A 21,370-nucleotide genomic window follows, 5' to 3' on the forward strand; every position below is an offset into this window, starting at 1 on the left:
ACAGGGCACCTCAGCCTCCTGGACTGCACCAGATTTGTCAGTTCTTGCTGGGAGTCATTACCCTGCTCTTCCAACAAGCCACTGTCCAACTGTGACCTTGTAGCGCTGTCTTGGGGATCTTACATTACTTACCTTGCAGTTTATTCCACTTTCATGCAGGTCAGCATTGACCCTGGACATTTTTCTTCTGGTGTTTTTTAGAGACAACAAACAGGTCAGTTTACTCTCATTGGTTTCTTTAAGCATGACCTTTCTTGCCTGCAGCCTTTTTATTGCCTTCAGGAGTTTTTCACAGGTGCATGAGCCATAATTGCTTGTACTTCGTTGAACAAGCATGGAAAAGCATTGTCTAGAGTGCTTCCACTAGTTCCCTGTAAAACACTGATAAGTTGCCCACTTCTAAAGTAGCAAGATACACTGCTTTGCTTCTGCTGGGAATTGAACCTGGGTCTCCTGCGCGGGAAACAACAACTCTGACATTCAGCCACCAGTGAGAGAAGCTGCGCTGTGTTCGTGGCTCTGGGGACAGCTGCCGCTTATGAGGAACGACTAACATGGCCTTAAAAACACGACCTCTGCTGCATTGGCCGGGAATCGGACCCGGGTCTCCCGCGTGGCAGGCGAGAATTCTACCACTGAACCACCAATGCTCTATTTCTGCAAGAATTCTACGAATTTATGTCGAAAATGCATCTCTTCAACTGGGTAATATCGACCAATGCTAAAGCTGAACAACTGACAGACAAACTGATCAAGTTCCATGGGTATTTGATGAACTGATATGAGCAAAAGTGTCTCTGAGCAAAGGGGAGTGGGGGAGGTCAATATCAAAAGTGAGAGGCGTTAACTTCTGTGGCCACCAGCTCCCTTAAGAACCACAGGGCACCTCAGCCTCCTGGACTGCACCAGATTTGTCAGTTCTTGCTGGGAGTCATTACCCTGCTCTTCCAACAAGCCACTGTCCAACTGTGACCTTGTAGCGCTGTCTTGGGGATCTTACATTACTTACCTTGCAGTTTATTCCACTTTCATGCAGGTCAGCATTGACCCTGGACATTTTTCTTCTGGTGTTTTTTAGAGACAACAAACAGGTCAGTTTACTCTCATTGGTTTCTTTAAGCATGACCTTTCTTGCCTGCAGCCTTTTTATTGCCTTCAGGAGTTTTTCACAGGTGCATGAGCCATAATTGCTTGTACTTCGTTGAACAAGCATGGAAAAGCATTGTCTAGAGTGCTTCCACTAGTTCCCTGTAAAACACTGATAAGTTGCCCACTTCTAAAGTAGCAAGATACACTGCTTTGCTTCTGCTGGGAATCGAACCTGGGTCTCCTGCGCGGGAAACAACAACTCTGACATTCAGCCACCAGTGAGAGAAGCTGCGCTGTGCTCGTGGCTCTGGGGACAGCTGCCGCTTATGAGGAACGACTAACATGGCCTTAAAAACATGACCTCTGCTGCATTGGCCAGGAATCGGACCCGGGTCTCCCGCGTGGCAGGCGAGAATTCTACCACTGAACCACCAATGCTCTATTTCTGCAAGAATTCTACGAATTTATGTGGAAAATGCATCTCTTCAACTGGGTAATATCGACCAATGCTAAAGCTGAACAACTGACAGACAAACTGATCAAGTTCCATGGGTATTTGATGAACTGATATGAGCAAAAGTGTCTCTGAGCAAAGGGGAGTGGGGGAGGTCAATATCAAAAGTGAGAGGCGTTAACTTCTGTGGCCACCAGCTCCCTTAAGAACCACAGGGCACCTCAGCCTCCTGGACTGCACCAGATTTGTCAGTTCTTGCTGGGAGTCATTACCCTGCTCTTCCAACAAGCCACTGTCCAACTGTGACCTTGTAGCGCTGTCTTGGGGATCTTACATTACTTACCTTGCAGTTTATTCCACTTTCATGCAGGTCAGCATTGACCCTGGACATTTTTCTTCTGGTGTTTTTTAGAGACAACAAACAGGTCAGTTTACTCTCATTGGTTTCTTTAAGCATGACCTTTCTTGCCTGCAGCCTTTTTATTGCCTTCAGGAGTTTTTCACAGGTGCATGAGCCATAATTGCTTGTACTTCGTTGAACAAGCATGGAAAAGCATTGTCTAGAGTGCTTCCACTAGTTCCCTGTAAAACACTGATAAGTTGCCCACTTCTAAAGTAGCAAGATACACTGCTTTGCTTCTGCTGGGAATTGAACCTGGGTCTCCTGCGCGGGAAACAACAACTCTGACATTCAGCCACCAGTGAGAGAAGCTGCGCTGTGTTCGTGGCTCTGGGGACAGCTGCCGCTTATGAGGAACGACTAACATGGCCTTAAAAACACGACCTCTGCTGCATTGGCCGGGAATCGGACCCGGGTCTCCCGCGTGGCAGGCGAGAATTCTACCACTGAACCACCAATGCTCTATTTCTGCAAGAATTCTACGAATTTATGTGGAAAATGCATCTCTTCAACTGGGTAATATCGACCAATGCTAAAGCTGAACAACTGACAGACAAACTGATCAAGTTCCATGGGTATTTGATGAACTGATATGAGCAAAAGTGTCTCTGAGCAAAGGGGAGTGGGGGAGGTCAATATCAAAAGTGAGAGGCGTTAACTTCTGTGGCCACCAGCTCCCTTAAGAACCACAGGGCACCTCAGCCTCCTGGACTGCACCAGATTTGTCAGTTCTTGCTGGGAGTCATTACCCTGCTCTTCCAACAAGCCACTGTCCAACTGTGACCTTGTAGCGCTGTCTTGGGGATCTTACATTACTTACCTTGCAGTTTATTCCACTTTCATGCAGGTCAGCATTGACCCTGGACATTTTTCTTCTGGTGTTTTTTAGAGACAACAAACAGGTCAGTTTACTCTCATTGGTTTCTTTAAGCATGACCTTTCTTGCCTGCAGCCTTTTTATTGCCTTCAGGAGTTTTTCACAGGTGCATGAGCCATAATTGCTTGTACTTCGTTGAACAAGCATGGAAAAGCATTGTCTAGAGTGCTTCCACTAGTTCCCTGTAAAACACTGATAAGTTGCCCACTTCTAAAGTAGCAAGATGCACTGCTTTGCTTCTGCTGGGAATTGAACCTGGGTCTCCTGCGCGGGAAACAACAACTCTGACATTCAGCCACCAGTGAGAGAAGCTGCGCTGTGTTCGTGGCTCTGGGGACAGCTGCCGCTTATGAGGAACGACTAACATGGCCTTAAAAACACGACCTCTGCTGCATTGGCCGGGAATCGGACCCGGGTCTCCCGCGTGGCAGGCGAGAATTCTACCACTGAACCACCAATGCTCTATTTCTGCAAGAATTCTACGAATTTATGTCGAAAATGCATCTCTTCAACTGGGTAATATCGACCAATGCTAAAGCTGAACAACTGACAGACAAACTGATCAAGTTCCATGGGTATTTGATGAACTGATATGAGCAAAAGTGTCTCTGAGCAAAGGGGAGTGGGGGAGGTCAATATCAAAAGTGAGAGGCGTTAACTTCTGTGGCCACCAGCTCCCTTAAGAACCACAGGGCACCTCAGCCTCCTGGACTGCACCAGATTTGTCAGTTCTTGCTGGGAGTCATTACCCTGCTCTTCCAACAAGCCACTGTCCAACTGTGACCTTGTAGCGCTGTCTTGGGGATCTTACATTACTTACCTTGCAGTTTATTCCACTTTCATGCAGGTCAGCATTGACCCTGGACATTTTTCTTCTGGTGTTTTTTAGAGACAACAAACAGGTCAGTTTACTCTCATTGGTTTCTTTAAGCATGACCTTTCTTGCCTGCAGCCTTTTTATTGCCTTCAGGAGTTTTTCACAGGTGCATGAGCCATAATTGCTTGTACTTCGTTGAACAAGCATGGAAAAGCATTGTCTAGAGTGCTTCCACTAGTTCCCTGTAAAACACTGATAAGTTGCCCACTTCTAAAGTAGCAAGATACACTGCTTTGCTTCTGCTGGGAATCGAACCTGGGTCTCCTGCGCGGGAAACAACAACTCTGACATTCAGCCACCAGTGAGAGAAGCTGCGCTGTGCTCGTGGCTCTGGGGACAGCTGCCGCTTATGAGGAACGACTAACATGGCCTTAAAAACACGACCTCTGCTGCATTGGCCGGGAATCGGACCCGGGTCTCCCGCGTGGCAGGCGAGAATTCTACCACTGAACCACCAATGCTCTATTTCTGCATGAATTCTACGAATTTATGTGGAAAATGCATCTCTTCAACTGGGTAATATCGACCAATGCTAAAGCTGAACAACTGACAGACAAACTGATCAAGTTCCATGGGTATTTGATGAACTGATATGAGCAAAAGTGTCTCTGAGCAAAGGGGAGTGGGGGAGGTCAATATCAAAAGTGAGAGGCGTTAACTTCTGTGGCCACCAGCTCCCTTAAGAACCACAGGGCACCTCAGCCTCCTGGACTGCACCAGATTTGTCAGTTCTTGCTGGGAGTCATTACCCTGCTCTTCCAACAAGACACTGTCCAACTGTGACCTTGTAGCGCTGTCTTGGGGATCTTACATTACTTACCTTGCAGTTTATTCCACTTTCATGCAGATCAGCATTGACCCCCTGGACATTTTTCTTCTGGTGTTTTTTAGAGACAACAAACAGGTCAGTTTACTCTCATTGGTTTCTTTAAGCCTGACCTTTCTTGCCTGCAGCCTTTTTATTGCCTTCAGGAGTTTTTCACAGGTGCATGAGCCATAATTGCTTGTACTTCGTTGAACAAGCATGGAAAAGCATTGTCTAGAGTGCTTCCACTAGTTCCCTGTAAAACACTGATAAGTTGCCCACTTCTAAAGTAGCAAGATACACTGCTTTGCTTCTGCTGGGAATTGAACCTGGGTCTCCTGCGCGGGAAACAACAACTCTGACATTCAGCCACCAGTGAGAGAAGCTGCGCTGTGTTCGTGGCTCTGGGGACAGCTGCCGCTTATGAGGAACGACTAACATGGCCTTAAAAACACGACCTCTGCTGCATTGGCCGGGAATCGGACCCGGGTCTCCCGCGTGGCAGGCGAGAATTCTACCACTGAACCACCAATGCTCTATTTCTGCAAGAATTCTACGAATTTATGTCGAAAATGCATCTCTTCAACTGGGTAATATCGACCAATGCTAAAGCTGAACAACTGACAGACAAACTGATCAAGTTCCATGGGTATTTGATGAACTGATATGAGCAAAAGTGTCTCTGAGCAAAGGGGAGTGGGGGAGGTCAATATCAAAAGTGAGAGGCGTTAACTTCTGTGGCCACCAGCTCCCTTAAGAACCACAGGGCACCTCAGCCTCCTGGACTGCACCAGATTTGTCAGTTCTTGCTGGGAGTCATTACCCTGCTCTTCCAACAAGCCACTGTCCAACTGTGACCTTGTAGCGCTGTCTTGGGGATCTTACATTACTTACCTTGCAGTTTATTCCACTTTCATGCAGGTCAGCATTGACCCTGGACATTTTTCTTCTGGTGTTTTTTAGAGACAACAAACAGGTCAGTTTACTCTCATTGGTTTCTTTAAGCATGACCTTTCTTGCCTGCAGCCTTTTTATTGCCTTCAGGAGTTTTTCACAGGTGCATGAGCCATAATTGCTTGTACTTCGTTGAACAAGCATGGAAAAGCATTGTCTAGAGTGCTTCCACTAGTTCCCTGTAAAACACTGATAAGTTGCCCACTTCTAAAGTAGCAAGATACACTGCTTTGCTTCTGCTGGGAATCGAACCTGGGTCTCCTGCGCGGGAAACAACAACTCTGACATTCAGCCACCAGTGAGAGAAGCTGCGCTGTGCTCGTGGCTCTGGGGACAGCTGCCGCTTATGAGGAACGACTAACATGGCCTTAAAAACACGACCTCTGCTGCATTGGCCGGGAATCGGACCCGGGTCTCCCGCGTGGCAGGCGAGAATTCTACCACTGAACCACCAATGCTCTATTTCTGCATGAATTCTACGAATTTATGTGGAAAATGCATCTCTTCAACTGGGTAATATCGACCAATGCTAAAGCTGAACAACTGACAGACAAACTGATCAAGTTCCATGGGTATTTGATGAACTGATATGAGCAAAAGTGTCTCTGAGCAAAGGGGAGTGGGGGAGGTCAATATCAAAAGTGAGAGGCGTTAACTTCTGTGGCCACCAGCTCCCTTAAGAACCACAGGGCACCTCAGCCTCCTGGACTGCACCAGATTTGTCAGTTCTTGCTGGGAGTCATTACCCTGCTCTTCCAACAAGACACTGTCCAACTGTGACCTTGTAGCGCTGTCTTGGGGATCTTACATTACTTACCTTGCAGTTTATTCCACTTTCATGCAGATCAGCATTGACCCCCTGGACATTTTTCTTCTGGTGTTTTTTAGAGACAACAAACAGGTCAGTTTACTCTCATTGGTTTCTTTATGCCTGACCTTTCTTGCCTGCAGCCTTTTTATTGCCTTCAGGAGTTTTTCACAGGTGCATGAGCCATAATTGCTTGTACTTCGTTGAACAAGCATGGAAAACCATTGTCTAGAGTGCTTCCACTAGTTCCCTGTAAAACACTGATAAGTTGCCCACTTCTAAAGTAGCAAGATACACTGCTTTGCTTCTGCTGGGAATTGAACCTGGGTCTCCTGCGCGGGAAACAACAACTCTGACATTCAGCCACCAGTGAGAGAAGCTGCGCTGTGTTCGTGGCTCTGGGGACAGCTGCCGCTTATGAGGAACGACTAACATGGCCTTAAAAACACGACCTCTGCTGCATTGGCCGGGAATCGGACCCGGGTCTCCCGCGTGGCAGGCGAGAATTCTACCACTGAACCACCAATGCTCTATTTCTGCATGAATTCTACGAATTTATGTCGAAAATGCATCTCTTCAACTGGGTAATATCGACCAATGCTAAAGCTGAACAACTGACAGACAAACTGATCAAGTTCCATGGGTATTTGATGAACTGATATGAGCAAAAGTGTCTCTGAGCAAAGGGGAGTGGGGGAGGTCAATATCAAAAGTGAGAGGCGTTAACTTCTGTGGCCACCAGCTCCCTTAAGAACCACAGGGCACCTCAGCCTCCTGGACTGCACCAGATTTGTCAGTTCTTGCTGGGAGTCATTACCCTGCTCTTCCAACAAGCCACTGTCCAACTGTGACCTTGTAGCGCTGTCTTGGGGATCTTACATTACTTACCTTGCAGTTTATTCCACTTTCATGCAGGTCAGCATTGACCCTGGACATTTTTCTTCTGGTGTTTTTTAGAGACAACAAACAGGTCAGTTTACTCTCATTGGTTTCTTTAAGCATGACCTTTCTTGCCTGCAGCCTTTTTATTGCCTTCAGGAGTTTTTCACAGGTGCATGAGCCATAATTGCTTGTACTTCGTTGAACAAGCATGGAAAAGCATTGTCTAGAGTGCTTCCACTAGTTCCCTGTAAAACACTGATAAGTTGCCCACTTCTAAAGTAGCAAGATACACTGCTTTGCTTCTGCTGGGAATTGAACCTGGGTCTCCTGCGCGGGAAACAACAACTCTGACATTCAGCCACCAGTGAGAGAAGCTGCGCTGTGTTCGTGGCTCTGGGGACAGCTGCCGCTTATGAGGAACGACTAACATGGCCTTAAAAACACGACCTCTGCTGCATTGGCCGGGAATCGGACCCGGGTCTCCCGCGTGGCAGGCGAGAATTCTACCACTGAACCACCAATGCTCTATTTCTGCAAGAATTCTACGAATTTATGTGGAAAATGCATCTCTTCAACTGGGTAATATCGACCAATGCTAAAGCTGAACAACTGACAGACAAACTGATCAAGTTCCATGGGTATTTGATGAACTGATATGAGCAAAAGTGTCTCTGAGCAAAGGGGAGTGGGGGAGGTCAATATCAAAAGTGAGAGGCGTTAACTTCTGTGGCCACCAGCTCCCTTAAGAACCACAGGGCACCTCAGCCTCCTGGACTGCACCAGATTTGTCAGTTCTTGCTGGGAGTCATTACCCTGCTCTTCCAACAAGCCACTGTCCAACTGTGACCTTGTAGCGCTGTCTTGGGGATCTTACATTACTTACCTTGCAGTTTATTCCACTTTCATGCAGGTCAGCATTGACCCTGGACATTTTTCTTCTGGTGTTTTTTAGAGACAACAAACAGGTCAGTTTACTCTCATTGGTTTCTTTAAGCATGACCTTTCTTGCCTGCAGCCTTTTTATTGCCTTCAGGAGTTTTTCACAGGTGCATGAGCCATAATTGCTTGTACTTCGTTGAACAAGCATGGAAAAGCATTGTCTAGAGTGCTTCCACTAGTTCCCTGTAAAACACTGATAAGTTGCCCACTTCTAAAGTAGCAAGATACACTGCATTGCTTCTGCTGGGAATTGAACCTGGGTCTCCTGCGCGGGAAACAACAACTCTGACATTCAGCCACCAGTGAGAGAAGCTGCGCTGTGTTCGTGGCTCTGGGGACAGCTGCCGCTTATGAGGAACGACTAACATGGCCTTAAAAACACGACCTCTGCTGCATTGGCCGGGAATCGGACCCGGGTCTCCCGCGTGGCAGGCGAGAATTCTACCACTGAACCACCAATGCTCTATTTCTGCAAGAATTCTACGAATTTATGTGGAAAATGCATCTCTTCAACTGGGTAATATCGACCAATGCTAAAGCTGAACAACTGACAGACAAACTGATCAAGTTCCATGGGTATTTGATGAACTGATATGAGCAAAAGTGTCTCTGAGCAAAGGGGAGTGGGGGAGGTCAATATCAAAAGTGAGAGGCGTTAACTTCTGTGGCCACCAGCTCCCTTAAGAACCACAGGGCACCTCAGCCTCCTGGACTGCACCAGATTTGTCAGTTCTTGCTGGGAGTCATTACCCTGCTCTTCCAACAAGCCACTGTCCAACTGTGACCTTGTAGCGCTGTCTTGGGGATCTTACATTACTTACCTTGCAGTTTATTCCACTTTCATGCAGGTCAGCATTGACCCTGGACATTTTTCTTCTGGTGTTTTTTAGAGACAACAAACAGGTCAGTTTACTCTCATTGGTTTCTTTAAGCATGACCTTTCTTGCCTGCAGCCTTTTTATTGCCTTCAGGAGTTTTTCACAGGTGCATGAGCCATAATTGCTTGTACTTCGTTGAACAAGCATGGAAAAGCATTGTCTAGAGTGCTTCCACTAGTTCCCAGTAAAACACTGATAAGTTGCCCACTTCTAAAGTAGCAAGATACACTGCTTTGCTTCTGCTGGGAATCGAACCTGGGTCTCCTGCGCGGGAAACAGCAACTCTGACATTCAGCCACCAGTGAGAGAAGCTGCGCTGTGCTCGTGGCTCTGGGGACAGCTGCCGCTTATGAGGAACGACTAACATGGCCTTAAAAACACGACCTCTGCTGCATTGGCCGGGAATCGGACCCGGGTCTCCCGCGTGGCAGGCGAGAATTCTACCACTGAACCACCAATGCTCTATTTCTGCAAGAATTCTACGAATTTATGTCGAAAATGCATCTCTTCAACTGGGTAATATCGACCAATGCTAAAGCTGAACAACTGACAGACAAACTGATCAAGTTCCATGGGTATTTGATGAACTGATATGAGCAAAAGTGTCTCTGAGCAAAGGGGAGTGGGGGAGGTCAATATCAAAAGTGAGAGGCGTTAACTTCTGTGGCCACCAGCTCCCTTAAGAACCACAGGGCACCTCAGCCTCCTGGACTGCACCAGATTTGTCAGTTCTTGCTGGGAGTCATTACCCTGCTCTTCCAACAAGCCACTGTCCAACTGTGACCTTGTACCGCTGTCTTGGGGATCTTACATTACTTACCTTGCAGTTTATTCCACTTTCATGCAGGTCAGCATTGACCCTGGACATTTTTCTTCTGGTGTTTTTTAGAGACAACAAACAGGTCAGTTTACTCTCATTGGTTTCTTTAAGCATGACCTTTCTTGCCTGCAGCCTTTTTATTGCCTTCAGGAGTTTTTCACAGGTGCATGAGCCATAATTGCTTGTACTTCGTTGAACAAGCATGGAAAAGCATTGTCTAGAGTGCTTCCACTAGTTCCCTGTAAAACACTGATAAGTTGCCCACTTCTAAAGTAGCAAGATACACTGCTTTGCTTCTGCTGGGAATTGAACCTGGGTCTCCTGCGCGGGAAACAACAACTCTGACATTCAGCCACCAGTGAGAGAAGCTGCGCTGTGTTCGTGGCTCTGGGGACAGCTGCCGCTTATGAGGAACGACTAACATGGCCTTAAAAACACGACCTCTGCTGCATTGGCCGGGAATCGGACCCGGGTCTGCCGCGTGGCAGGCGAGAATTCTACCACTGAACCACCAATGCTCTATTTCTGCAAGAATTCTACGAATTTATGTGGAAAATGCATCTCTTCAACTGGGTAATATCGACCAATGCTAAAGCTGAACAACTGACAGACAAACTGATCAAGTTCCATGGGTATTTGATGAACTGATATGAGCAAAAGTGTCTCTGAGCAAAGGGGAGTGGGGGAGGTCAATATCAAAAGTGAGAGGCGTTAACTTCTGTGGCCACCAGCTCCCTTAAGAACCACAGGGCACCTCAGCCTCCTGGACTGCACCAGATTTGTCAGTTCTTGCTGGGAGTCATTACCCTGCTCTTCCAACAAGCCACTGTCCAACTGTGACCTTGTACCGCTGTCTTGGGGATCTTACATTACTTACCTTGCAGTTTATTCCACTTTCATGCAGGTCAGCATTGACCCTGGACATTTTTCTTCTGGTGTTTTTTAGAGACAACAAACAGGTCAGTTTACTCTCATTGGTTTCTTTAAGCATGACCTTTCTTGCCTGCAGCCTTTTTATTGCCTTCAGGAGTTTTTCACAGGTGCATGAGCCATAATTGCTTGTACTTCGTTGAACAAGCATGGAAAAGCATTGTCTAGAGTGCTTCCACTAGTTCCCTGTAAAACACTGATAAGTTGCCCACTTCTAAAGTAGCAAGATACACTGCTTTGCTTCTGCTGGGAATCGAACCTGGGTCTCCTGCGCGGGAAACAACAACTCTGACATTCAGCCACCAGTGAGAGAAGCTGCGCTGTGCTCGTGGCTCTGGGGACAGCTGCCGCTTATGAGGAACGACTAACATGGCCTTAAAAACACGACCTCTGCTGCATTGGCCGGGAATCGGACCCGGGTCTCCCGCGTGGCAGGCGAGAATTCTACCACTGAACCACCAATGCTCTATTTCTGCAAGAATTCTACGAATTTATGTCGAAAATGCATCTCTTCAACTGGGTAATATCGACCAATGCTAAAGCTGAACAACTGACAGACAAACTGATCAAGTTCCATGGGTATTTGATGAACTGATATGAGCAAAAGTGTCTCTGAGCAAAGGGGAGTGGGGGAGGTCAATATCAAAAGTGAGAGGCGTTAACTTCTGTGGCCACCAGCTCCCTTAAGAACCACAGGGCACCTCAGCCTCCTGGACTGCACCAGATTTGTCAGTTCTTGCTGGGAGTCATTACCCTGCTCTTCCAACAAGCCACTGTCCAACTGTGACCTTGTACCGCTGTCTTGGGGATCTTACATTACTTACCTTGCAGTTTATTCCACTTTCATGCAGGTCAGCATTGACCCTGGACATTTTTCTTCTGGTGTTTTTTAGAGACAACAAACAGGTCAGTTTACTCTCATTGGTTTCTTTAAGCATGACCTTTCTTGCCTGCAGCCTTTTTATTGCCTTCAGGAGTTTTTCACAGGTGCATGAGCCATAATTGCTTGTACTTCGTTGAACAAGCATGGAAAAGCATTGTCTAGAGTGCTTCCACTAGTTCCCTGTAAAACACTGATAAGTTGCCCACTTCTAAAGTAGCAAGATACACTGCTTTGCTTCTGCTGGGAATTGAACCTGGGTCTCCTGCGCGGGAAACAACAACTCTGACATTCAGCCACCAGTGAGAGAAGCTGCGCTGTGTTCGTGGCTCTGGGGACAGCTGCCGCTTATGAGGAACGACTAACATGGCCTTAAAAACACGACCTCTGCTGCATTGGCCGGGAATCGGACCCGGGTCTCCCGCGTGGCAGGCGAGAATTCTACCACTGAACCACCAATGCTCTATTTCTGCAAGAATTCTACGAATTTATGTCGAAAATGCATCTCTTCAACTGGGTAATATCGACCAATGCTAAAGCTGAACAACTGACAGACAAACTGATCAAGTTCCATGGGTATTTGATGAACTGATATGAGCAAAAGTGTCTCTGAGCAAAGGGGAGTGGGGGAGGTCAATATCAAAAGTGAGAGGCGTTAACTTCTGTGGCCACCAGCTCCCTTAAGAACCACAGGGCACCTCAGCCTCCTGGACTGCACCAGATTTGTCAGTTCTTGCTGGGAGTCATTACCCTGCTCTTCCAACAAGCCACTGTCCAACTGTGACCTTGTAGCGCTGTCTTGGGGATCTTACATTACTTACCTTGCAGTTTATTCCACTTTCATGCAGGTCAGCATTGACCCTGGACATTTTTCTTCTGGTGTTTTTTAGAGACAACAAACAGGTCAGTTTACTCTCATTGGTTTCTTTAAGCATGACCTTTCTTGCCTGCAGCCTTTTTATTGCCTTCAGGAGTTTTTCACAGGTGCATGAGCCATAATTGCTTGTACTTCGTTGAACAAGCATGGAAAAGCATTGTCTAGAGTGCTTCCACTAGTTCCCTGTAAAACACTGATAAGTTGCCCACTTCTAAAGTAGCAAGATACACTGCTTTGCTTCTGCTGGGAATCGAACCTGGGTCTCCTGCGCGGGAAACAACAACTCTGACATTCAGCCACCAGTGAGAGAAGCTGCGCTGTGCTCGTGGCTCTGGGGACAGCTGCCGCTTATGAGGAACGACTAACATGGCCTTAAAAACACGACCTCTGCTGCATTGGCCGGGAATCGGACCCGGGTCTCCCGCGTGGCAGGCGAGAATTCTACCACTGAACCACCAATGCTCTATTTCTGCATGAATTCTACGAATTTATGTGGAAAATGCATCTCTTCAACTGGGTAATATCGACCAATGCTAAAGCTGAACAACTGACAGACAAACTGACCAAGTTCCATGGGTATTTGATGAACTGATATGAGCAAAAGTGTCTCTGAGCAAAGGGGAGTGGGGGAGGTCAATATCAAAAGTGAGAGGCGTTAACTTCTGTGGCCACCAGCTCCCTTAAGAACCACAGGGCACCTCAGCCTCCTGGACTGCACCAGATTTGTCAGTTCTTGCTGGGAGTCATTAGCCTGCTCTTCCAACAAGCCACTGTCCAACTGTGACCTTGTAGCGCTGTCTTGGGGATCTTACATTACTTACCTTGCAGTTTATTCCACTTTCATGCAGATCAGCATTGACCCCCTGGACATTTTTCTTCTGGTGTTTTTTAGAGACAACAAACAGGTCAGTTTACTCTCATTGGTTTCTTTAAGCCTGACCTTTCTTGCCTGCAGCCTTTTTATTGCCTTCAGGAGTTTTTCACAGGTGCATGAGCCATAATTGCTTGTACTTCGTTGAACAAGCATGGAAAAGCATTGTCTAGAGTGCTTCCACTAGTTCCCTGTAAAACACTGATAAGTTGCCCACTTCTAAAGTAGCAAGATACACTGCTTTGCTTCTGCTGGGAATCGAACCTGGGTCTCCTGCGCGGGAAACAACATCTCTGACATTCAGCCACCAGTGAGTGAAGCTGCGCTGTGCTCATGGCTCTGGGGACAGCTGCCGCTTATGAAGAACGACTAACATGGCCTTAAAAACACGACCTCTGCTGCATTGGCCGGGAATCAGACCCGGGTCTGCCGCGTGGCAGGCGAGAATTCTACCACTGAACCACCAATGCTCTATTTCTGCAAGAATTCTACGAATTTATGTGGAAAATGCATCTCTTCAACTGGGTAATATCGACCAATGCTAAAGCTGAACAACTGACAGACAAACTGATCAAGTTCCATGGGTATTTGATGAACTGATATGAGCAAAAGTGTCTCTGAGCAAAGGGGAGTGGGGGAGGTCAATATCAAAAGTGAGAGGCGTTAACTTCTGTGGCCACCAGCTCCCTTAAGAACCACAGGGCACCTCAGCCTCCTGGACTGCACCAGATTTGTCAGTTCTTGCTGGGAGTCATTACCCTGCTCTTCCAACAAGCCACTGTCCAACTGTGACCTTGTACCACTGTCTTGGGGATCTTACATTACTTACCTTGCAGTTTATTCCACTTTCATGCAGGTCAGCATTGACCCTGGACATTTTTCTTCTGGTGTTTTTTAGAGACAACAAACAGGTCAGTTTACTCTCATTGGTTTCTTTAAGCATGACCTTTCTTGCCTGCAGCCTTTTTATTGCCTTCAGGAGTTTTTCACAGGTGCATGAGCCATAATTGCTTGTACTTCGTTGAACAAGCATGGAAAAGCATTGTCTAGAGTGCTTCCACTAGTTCCCTGTAAAACACTGATAAGTTGCCCACTTCTAAAGTAGCAAGATACACTGCTTTGCTTCTGCTGGGAATCGAACCTGGGTCTCCTGCGTGGGAAACAACAACTCTGACATTCAGCCACCAGTGAGAGAAGCTGCGCTGTGCTCGTGGCTCTGGGGACAGCTGCCGCTTATGAGGAACGACTAACATGGCCTTAAAAACACGACCTCTGCTGCATTGGCCGGGAATCGGACCCGGGTCTCCCGCGTGGCAGGCAAGAATTCTACCACTGAACCACCAATGCTCTATTTCTGCAAGAATTCTACGAATTTATGTGGAAAATGCATCTCTTCAACTGGGTAATATCGACCAATGCTAAAGCTGAACAACTGACAGACAAACTGATCAAGTTCCATGGGTATTTGATGAACTGATATGAGCAAAAGTGTCTCTGAGCAAAGGGGAGTGGAGGAGGTCAATATCAAAAGTGAGAGGCGTTAACTTCTGTGGCCACCAGCTCCCTTATGAACCACAGGGCACCTCAGCCTCTTGGACTGCACCAGATTTGTCAGTTCTTGCTGGGAGTCATTACCCTGCTCTTCCAACAAGCCACTGTCCAACTGTGACCTTGTACCGCTGTCTTGGGGATCTTACATTACTTACCTTGCAGTTTATTCCACTTTCATGCAGATCAGCATTGACCCCCTGGACATTTTTCTTCTGGTGTTTTTTAGAGACAACAAACAGGTCAGTTTACTCTCATTGGTTTCTTTAAGCCTGACCTTTCTTGCCTGCAGCCTTTTTATTGCCTTCAGGAGTTTTTCACAGGTGCATGAGCCATAATTGCTTGTACTTCGTTGAACAAGCATGGAAAAGCATTGTCTAGAGTGCTTCCACTAGTTCCCTGTAAAACACTGATAAGTTGCCCACTTCTAAAGTAGCAAGATACACTGCTTTGCTTCTGCTGGGAATTGAACCTGGGTCTTCTGCGCGGGAAACAACATCTCTGACATTCAGCCACCAGTGAGTGAAGCTGCGCTGTGCTCATGGCTCTGGGGACAGCTGCCGCTTATGAAGAACGACTAACATGGCCTTAAAAACACGACCTCTGCTGCATTGGCCGGGAATCGGACCCGGGTCTCCCGCGTGGCAGGCGAGAATTCTACCACTGAACCACCAATGCTCTATTTCTGCACGAATTCTACGAATTTATGTGGAAAATGCATCTCTTCAACTGGGTAATATCGACCAATGCTAAAGCTGAACAACTGACAGACAAACTGATCAAGTTCCATGGGTATTTGATGAACTGATATGAGCAAAAGTGTCTCTGAGCAAAGGGGAGTGGGGGAGGTCAATATCAAAAGTGAGAGGCGTTAACTTCTGTGGCCACCAGCTCCCTTAAGAACCACAGGGCACCTCAGCCTCCTGGACTGCACCAGATTTGTCAGTTCTTGCTGGGAGTCATTACCCTGCTCTTCCAACAAGCCACTGTCCAACTGTGACCTTGTAGCGCTGTCTTGGGGATCTTACATTACTTACCTTGCAGTTTATTCCACTTTCATGCAGGTCAGCATTGACCCTGGACATTTTTCTTCTGGTGTTTTTTAGAGACAACAAACAGGTCAGTTTACTCTCATTGGTTTCTTTAAGCATGACCTTTCTTGCCTGCAGCCTTTTTATTGCCTTCAGGAGTTTTTCACAGGTGCATGAGCCATAATTGCTTGTACTTCGTTGAACAAGCATGGAAAAGCATTGTCTAGAGTGCTTCCACTAGTTCCCTGTAAAACACTGATAAGTTGCCCACTTCTAAAGTAGCAAGATACACTGCTTTGCTTCTGCTGGGAATCGAACCTGGGTCTCCTGCGCGGGAAACAACAACTCTGACATTCAGCCACCAGTGAGTGAAGCTGCGCTGTACTCGTGGCTCTGGGGACAGCTGCCGCTTATGAAGAACGACTAACATGGCCTTAAAAACACAACCTCTGCTGCATTGGCCGGGAATCGGACCCGGGTCTCCCGCGTGGCAGGCGAGAATTCTACCACTGAACCACCAATGCTCTATTTCTGCCTGAATTCTACGAATTTATGTGGAAAATGCATCTCTTCAACTGGGTAATATCGACCAATGCTAAAGCTGAACAACTGACAGACAAACTGATCAAGTTCCATGGGTATTTGATGAACTGATATGAGCAAAAGTGTCTCTGAGCAAAGGGGAGTGGGGGAGGTCAATATCAAAAGTGAGAGGCGTTAACTTCTGTGGCCACCAGCTCCTTTAAGAACCACAGGGCACCTCAGCCTCCTGGACTGCACCAGATTTGTCAGTTCTTGCTGGGAGTCATTACCCTGCTCTTCCAACAAGCCACTGTCCAACTGTGACCTTGTACCGCTGTCTTGGGGATCTTACATTACTTACCTTGCAGTTTATTCCACTTTCATGCAGGTCAGCATTGACCCTGGACATTTTTCTTCTGGTGTTTTTTAGAGACAACAAACAGGTCAGTTTACTCTCATTGGTTTCTTTAAGCATGACCTTTCTTGCCTGCAGCCTTTTTATTGCCTTCAGGAGTTTTTCACAGGTGCATGAGCCATAATTGCTTGTACTTCGTTGAACAAGCATGGAAAAGCATTGTCTAGAGTGCTTCCACTAGTTCCCTGTAAAACACTGATAAGTTGCCCACTTCTAAAGTAGCAAGATACACTGCTTTGCTTCTGCTGGGAATTGAACCTGGGTCTCCTGCGCGGGAAACAACAACTCTGACATTCAGCCACCAGTGAGAGAAGCTGCGCTGTGCTCGTGGCTCTCGGGACAGCTGCCGCTTATGAGGAACGACTAACATGGCCTTAAAAGCACGACCTCTGCTGCATTGGCCGGGAATCGGACCCGGGTCTCCCGCGTGGCAGGCGAGAATTCTACCACTGAACCACCAATGCTCTATTTCTGCCTGAATTCTACGAATTTATGTGGAAAATGCATCTCTTCAACTGGGTAATATCGACCAATGCTAAAGCTGAACAACTGACAGACAAACTGATCAAGTTCCATGGGTATTTGATGAACTGATATGAGCAAAAGTGTCTCTGAGCAAAGGGGAGTGGGGGAGGTCAATATCAAAAGTGAGAGGCGTTAACTTCTGTGGCCACCAGCTCCCTTAAGAACCACAGGGCACCTCAGCCTCCTGGACTGCACCAGATTTGTCAGTTCTTGCTGGGAGTCATTACCCTGCTCTTCCAACAAGCCACTGTCCAACTGTGACCTTGTACCGCTGTCTTGGGGATCTTACATTACTTACCTTGCAGTTTATTCCACTTTCATGCAGGTCAGCATTGACCCTGGACATTTTTCTTCTGGTGTTTTTTAGAGACAACAAACAGGTCAGTTTACTCTCATTGGTTTCTTTAAGCATGACCTTTCTTGCCTGCAGCCTTTTTATTGCCTTCAGGAGTTTTTCACAGGTGCATGAGCCATAATTGCTTGTACTTCGTTGAACAAGCATGGAAAAGCATTGTCTAGAGTGCTTCCACTAGTTCCCTGTAAAACACTGATAAGTTGCCCACTTCTAAAGTAGCAAGATACACTGCTTTGCTTCTGCTGGGAATTGAACCTGGGTCTCCTGCGCGGGAAACAACAACTCTGACATTCAGCCACCAGTGAGAGAAGCTGCGCTGTGCTCGTGGCTCTCGGGACAGCTGCCGCTTATGAGGAACGACTAACATGGCCTTAAAAGCACGACCTCTGCTGCATTGGCCGGGAATCGGACCCGGGTCTCCCGCGTGGCAGGCGAGAATTCTACCACTGAACCACCAATGCTCTATTTCTGCAAGAATTCTACGAATTTATGTGGAAAATGCATCTCTTCAACTGGGTAATATCGACCAATGCTAAAGCTGAACAACTGACAGACAAACTGATCAAGTTGCATGGGTATTTGATGAACTGATATGAGCAAAAGTGTCTCTGAGCAAAGGGGAGTGGGGGAGGTCAATATCAAAAGTGAGAGGCGTTAACTTCTGTGGCCACCAGCTCCCTTAAGAACCACAGGGCACCTCAGCCTCCCGGACTGCACCAGATTTGTCAGTTCTTGCTGGGAGTCATTACCCTGCTCTTCCAACAAGCCACTGTCCAACTGTGACCTTGTACCGCTGTCTTGGGGATCTTACATTACTTACCTTGCAGTTTATTCCACTTTCATGCAGGTCAGCATTGACCCTGGACATTTTTCTTCTGGTGTTTTTTAGAGACAACAAACAGGTCAGTTTACTCTCATTGGTTTCTTTAAGCATGACCTTTCTTGCCTGCAGCCTTTTTATTGCCTTCAGGAGTTTTTCACAGGTGCATGAGCCATAATTGCTTGTACTTCGTTGAACAAGCATGGAAAAGCATTGTCTAGAGTGCTTCCACTAGTTCCCTGTAAAACACTGATAAGTTGCCCACTTCTAAAGTAGCAAGATACACTGCTTTGCTTCTGCTGGGAATTGAACCTGGGTCTCCTGCGCGGGAAACAACAACTCTGACATTCAGCCACCAGTGAGAGAAGCTGCGCTGTGCTCGTGGCTCTGGGGACAGCTGCCGCTTATGAGGAACGACTAACATGGCCTTAAAAACACGACCTCTGCTGCATTGGCCGGGAATCGGACCCGGGTCTCCCGCGTGGCAGGCGAGAATTCTACCACTGAACCACCAATGCTCTATTTCTGCGAGAATTCTACGAATTTATGTGGAAAATGCATCTCTTCAACTGGGTAATATCGACCAATGCTAAAGCTGAACAACTGACAGACAAACTGATCAAGTTCCATGGGTATTTGATGAACTGATATGAGCAAAAGTGTCTCTGAGCAAAGGGGAGTGGGGGAGGTCAATATCAAAAGTGAGAGGCGTTAACTTCTGTGGCCACCAGCTCCCTTAAGAACCACAGGGCACCTCAGCCTCCTGGACTGCACCAGATTTGTCAGTTCTTGCTGGGAGTCATTACCCTGCTCTTCCAACAAGACACTGTCCAACTGTGACCTTGTAGCGCTGTCTTGGGGATCTTACATTACTTACCTTGCAGTTTATTCCACTTTCATGCAGGTCAGCATTGACCCTGGACATTTTTCTTCTGGTGTTTTTTAGAGACAACAAACAGGTCAGTTTACTCTCATTGGTTTCTTTAAGCATGACCTTTCTTGCCTGCAGCCTTTTTATTGCCTTCAGGAGTTTTTCACAGGTGCATGAGCCATAATTGCTTGTACTTCGTTGAACAAGCATGGAAAAGCATTGTCTAGAGTGCTTCCACTAGTTCCCTGTAAAACACTGATAAGTTGCCCACTTCTAAAGTAGCAAGATACACTGCTTTGCTTCTGCTGGGAATCGAACCTGGGTCTCCTGCGCGGGAAACAACAACTCTGACATTCAGCCACCAGTGAGAGAAGCTGCGCTGTGTTCGTGGCTCTGGGGACAGCTGCCGCTTATGAGGAACGACTAACATGGCCTTAAAAACACGACCTCTGCTGCATTGGCCGGGAATCGGACCCGGGTCTCCCGCGTGGCAGGCGAGAATTCTACCACTGAACCACCAATGCTCTATTTCTGCAAGAATTCTACGAATTTATGTGGAAAATGCATCTCTTCAACTGGGTAATATCGACCAATGCTAAAGCTGAACAACTGACAGACAAACTGATCAAGTTCCATGGGTATTTGATGAACTGATATGAGCAAAAGTGTCTCTGAGCAAAGGGGAGTGGGGGAGGTCAATATCAAAAGTGAGAGGCGTTAACTTCTGTGGCCACCAGCTCCCTTAAGAACCACAGGGCACCTCAGCCTCCTGGACTGCACCAGATTTGTCAGTTCTTGCTGGGAGTCATTACCCTGCTCTTCCAACAAGCCACTGTCCAACTGTGACCTTGTAGCGCTGTCTTGGGGATCTTACATTACTTACCTTGCAGTTTATTCCACTTTCATGCAGGTCAGCATTGACCCTGGACATTTTTCTTCTGGTGTTTTTTAGAGACAACAAACAGGTCAGTTTACTCTCATTGGTTTCTTTAAGCATGACCTTTCTTGCCTGCAGCCTTTTTATTGCCTTCAGGAGTTTTTCACAGGTGCATGAGCCATAATTGCTTGTACTTCGTTGAACAAGCATGGAAAAGCATTGTCTAGAGTGCTTCCACTAGTTCCCTGTAAAACACTGATAAGTTGCCCACTTCTAAAGTAGCAAGATACACTGCTTTGCTTCTGCTGGGAATTGAACCTGGGTCTCCTGCGCGGGAAACAACAACTCTGACATTCAGCCACCAGTGAGAGAAGCTGCGCTGTGTTCGTGGCTCTGGGGACAGCTGCCGCTTATGAGGAACGACTAACATGGCCTTAAAAACACGACCTCTGCTGCATTGGCCGGGAATCGGACCCGGGTCTGCCGCGTGGCAGGCGAGAATTCTACCACTGAACCACCAATGCTCTATTTCTGCAAGAATTCTACGAATTTATGTGGAAAATGCATCTCTTCAACTGGGTAATATCGACCAATGCTAAAGCTGAACAACTGACAGACAAACTGATCAAGTTCCATGGGTATTTGATGAACTGATATGAGCAAAAGTGTCTCTGAGCAAAGGGGAGTGGGGGAGGTCAATATCAAAAGTGAGAGGCGTTAACTTCTGTGGCCACCAGCTCCCTTAAGAACCACAGGGCACCTCAGCCTCCTGGACTGCACCAGATTTGTCAGTTCTTGCTGGGAGTCATTACCCTGCTATTCCAACAAGCCACTGTCCAACTGTGACCTTGTAGCGCTGTCTTGGGGATCTTACATTACTTACCTTGCAGTTTATTCCACTTTCATGCAGGTCAGCATTGACCCTGGACATTTTTCTTCTGGTGTTTTTTAGAGACAACAAACAGGTCAGTTTACTCTCATTGGTTTCTTTAAGCATGACCTTTCTTGCCTGCAGCCTTTTTATTGCCTTCAGGAGTTTTTCACAGGTGCATGAGCCATAATTGC

General features: G+C 47.0%; 19 non-coding genes across 19 annotated transcripts; all 19 read right to left on the reverse strand.

The window, feature by feature from the left end:
• Window positions 1-579: 579 nt before the first annotated feature.
• trnag-gcc (transfer RNA glycine (anticodon GCC)) lies at window positions 580-650 on the reverse strand. Its single transcript has one exon. It is a non-coding gene; the product is annotated as a tRNA-Gly (tRNA).
• A 1,683-nt stretch (window positions 651-2,333) lies between these two features.
• Window positions 2,334-2,404, reverse strand: trnag-gcc (transfer RNA glycine (anticodon GCC)). The gene has a single exon. It is a non-coding gene; the product is annotated as a tRNA-Gly (tRNA).
• An 806-nt stretch (window positions 2,405-3,210) lies between these two features.
• Window positions 3,211-3,281, reverse strand: trnag-gcc (transfer RNA glycine (anticodon GCC)). Its single transcript has one exon. It is a non-coding gene; the product is annotated as a tRNA-Gly (tRNA).
• An 806-nt stretch (window positions 3,282-4,087) lies between these two features.
• trnag-gcc (transfer RNA glycine (anticodon GCC)) lies at window positions 4,088-4,158 on the reverse strand. The gene has a single exon. It is a non-coding gene; the product is annotated as a tRNA-Gly (tRNA).
• Window positions 4,159-4,966: 808 nt separating this feature from the next.
• Window positions 4,967-5,037, reverse strand: trnag-gcc (transfer RNA glycine (anticodon GCC)). Its single transcript has one exon. It is a non-coding gene; the product is annotated as a tRNA-Gly (tRNA).
• Window positions 5,038-5,843: 806 nt separating this feature from the next.
• trnag-gcc (transfer RNA glycine (anticodon GCC)) lies at window positions 5,844-5,914 on the reverse strand. Its single transcript has one exon. It is a non-coding gene; the product is annotated as a tRNA-Gly (tRNA).
• An 808-nt stretch (window positions 5,915-6,722) lies between these two features.
• trnag-gcc (transfer RNA glycine (anticodon GCC)) lies at window positions 6,723-6,793 on the reverse strand. The gene has a single exon. It is a non-coding gene; the product is annotated as a tRNA-Gly (tRNA).
• Window positions 6,794-7,599: 806 nt separating this feature from the next.
• Window positions 7,600-7,670, reverse strand: trnag-gcc (transfer RNA glycine (anticodon GCC)). Its single transcript has one exon. It is a non-coding gene; the product is annotated as a tRNA-Gly (tRNA).
• An 806-nt stretch (window positions 7,671-8,476) lies between these two features.
• On the reverse strand, window positions 8,477-8,547 carry trnag-gcc (transfer RNA glycine (anticodon GCC)). Its single transcript has one exon. It is a non-coding gene; the product is annotated as a tRNA-Gly (tRNA).
• An 806-nt stretch (window positions 8,548-9,353) lies between these two features.
• trnag-gcc (transfer RNA glycine (anticodon GCC)) lies at window positions 9,354-9,424 on the reverse strand. Its single transcript has one exon. It is a non-coding gene; the product is annotated as a tRNA-Gly (tRNA).
• A 1,683-nt stretch (window positions 9,425-11,107) lies between these two features.
• Window positions 11,108-11,178, reverse strand: trnag-gcc (transfer RNA glycine (anticodon GCC)). Its single transcript has one exon. It is a non-coding gene; the product is annotated as a tRNA-Gly (tRNA).
• An 806-nt stretch (window positions 11,179-11,984) lies between these two features.
• On the reverse strand, window positions 11,985-12,055 carry trnag-gcc (transfer RNA glycine (anticodon GCC)). The gene has a single exon. It is a non-coding gene; the product is annotated as a tRNA-Gly (tRNA).
• Window positions 12,056-12,861: 806 nt separating this feature from the next.
• On the reverse strand, window positions 12,862-12,932 carry trnag-gcc (transfer RNA glycine (anticodon GCC)). The gene has a single exon. It is a non-coding gene; the product is annotated as a tRNA-Gly (tRNA).
• Window positions 12,933-15,496: 2,564 nt separating this feature from the next.
• trnag-gcc (transfer RNA glycine (anticodon GCC)) lies at window positions 15,497-15,567 on the reverse strand. Its single transcript has one exon. It is a non-coding gene; the product is annotated as a tRNA-Gly (tRNA).
• An 806-nt stretch (window positions 15,568-16,373) lies between these two features.
• trnag-gcc (transfer RNA glycine (anticodon GCC)) lies at window positions 16,374-16,444 on the reverse strand. Its single transcript has one exon. It is a non-coding gene; the product is annotated as a tRNA-Gly (tRNA).
• An 806-nt stretch (window positions 16,445-17,250) lies between these two features.
• On the reverse strand, window positions 17,251-17,321 carry trnag-gcc (transfer RNA glycine (anticodon GCC)). Its single transcript has one exon. It is a non-coding gene; the product is annotated as a tRNA-Gly (tRNA).
• Window positions 17,322-18,127: 806 nt separating this feature from the next.
• Window positions 18,128-18,198, reverse strand: trnag-gcc (transfer RNA glycine (anticodon GCC)). The gene has a single exon. It is a non-coding gene; the product is annotated as a tRNA-Gly (tRNA).
• Window positions 18,199-19,004: 806 nt separating this feature from the next.
• Window positions 19,005-19,075, reverse strand: trnag-gcc (transfer RNA glycine (anticodon GCC)). The gene has a single exon. It is a non-coding gene; the product is annotated as a tRNA-Gly (tRNA).
• Window positions 19,076-19,881: 806 nt separating this feature from the next.
• trnag-gcc (transfer RNA glycine (anticodon GCC)) lies at window positions 19,882-19,952 on the reverse strand. The gene has a single exon. It is a non-coding gene; the product is annotated as a tRNA-Gly (tRNA).
• Between the last annotated feature and the right edge of the window lie 1,418 nt (window positions 19,953-21,370).

Source organism: Carassius gibelio, chromosome B19 (genome assembly GCF_023724105.1).
Source record: "Carassius gibelio isolate Cgi1373 ecotype wild population from Czech Republic chromosome B19, carGib1.2-hapl.c, whole genome shotgun sequence".
Lineage (NCBI taxonomy): Eukaryota > Metazoa > Chordata > Actinopteri > Cypriniformes > Cyprinidae > Carassius > Carassius gibelio.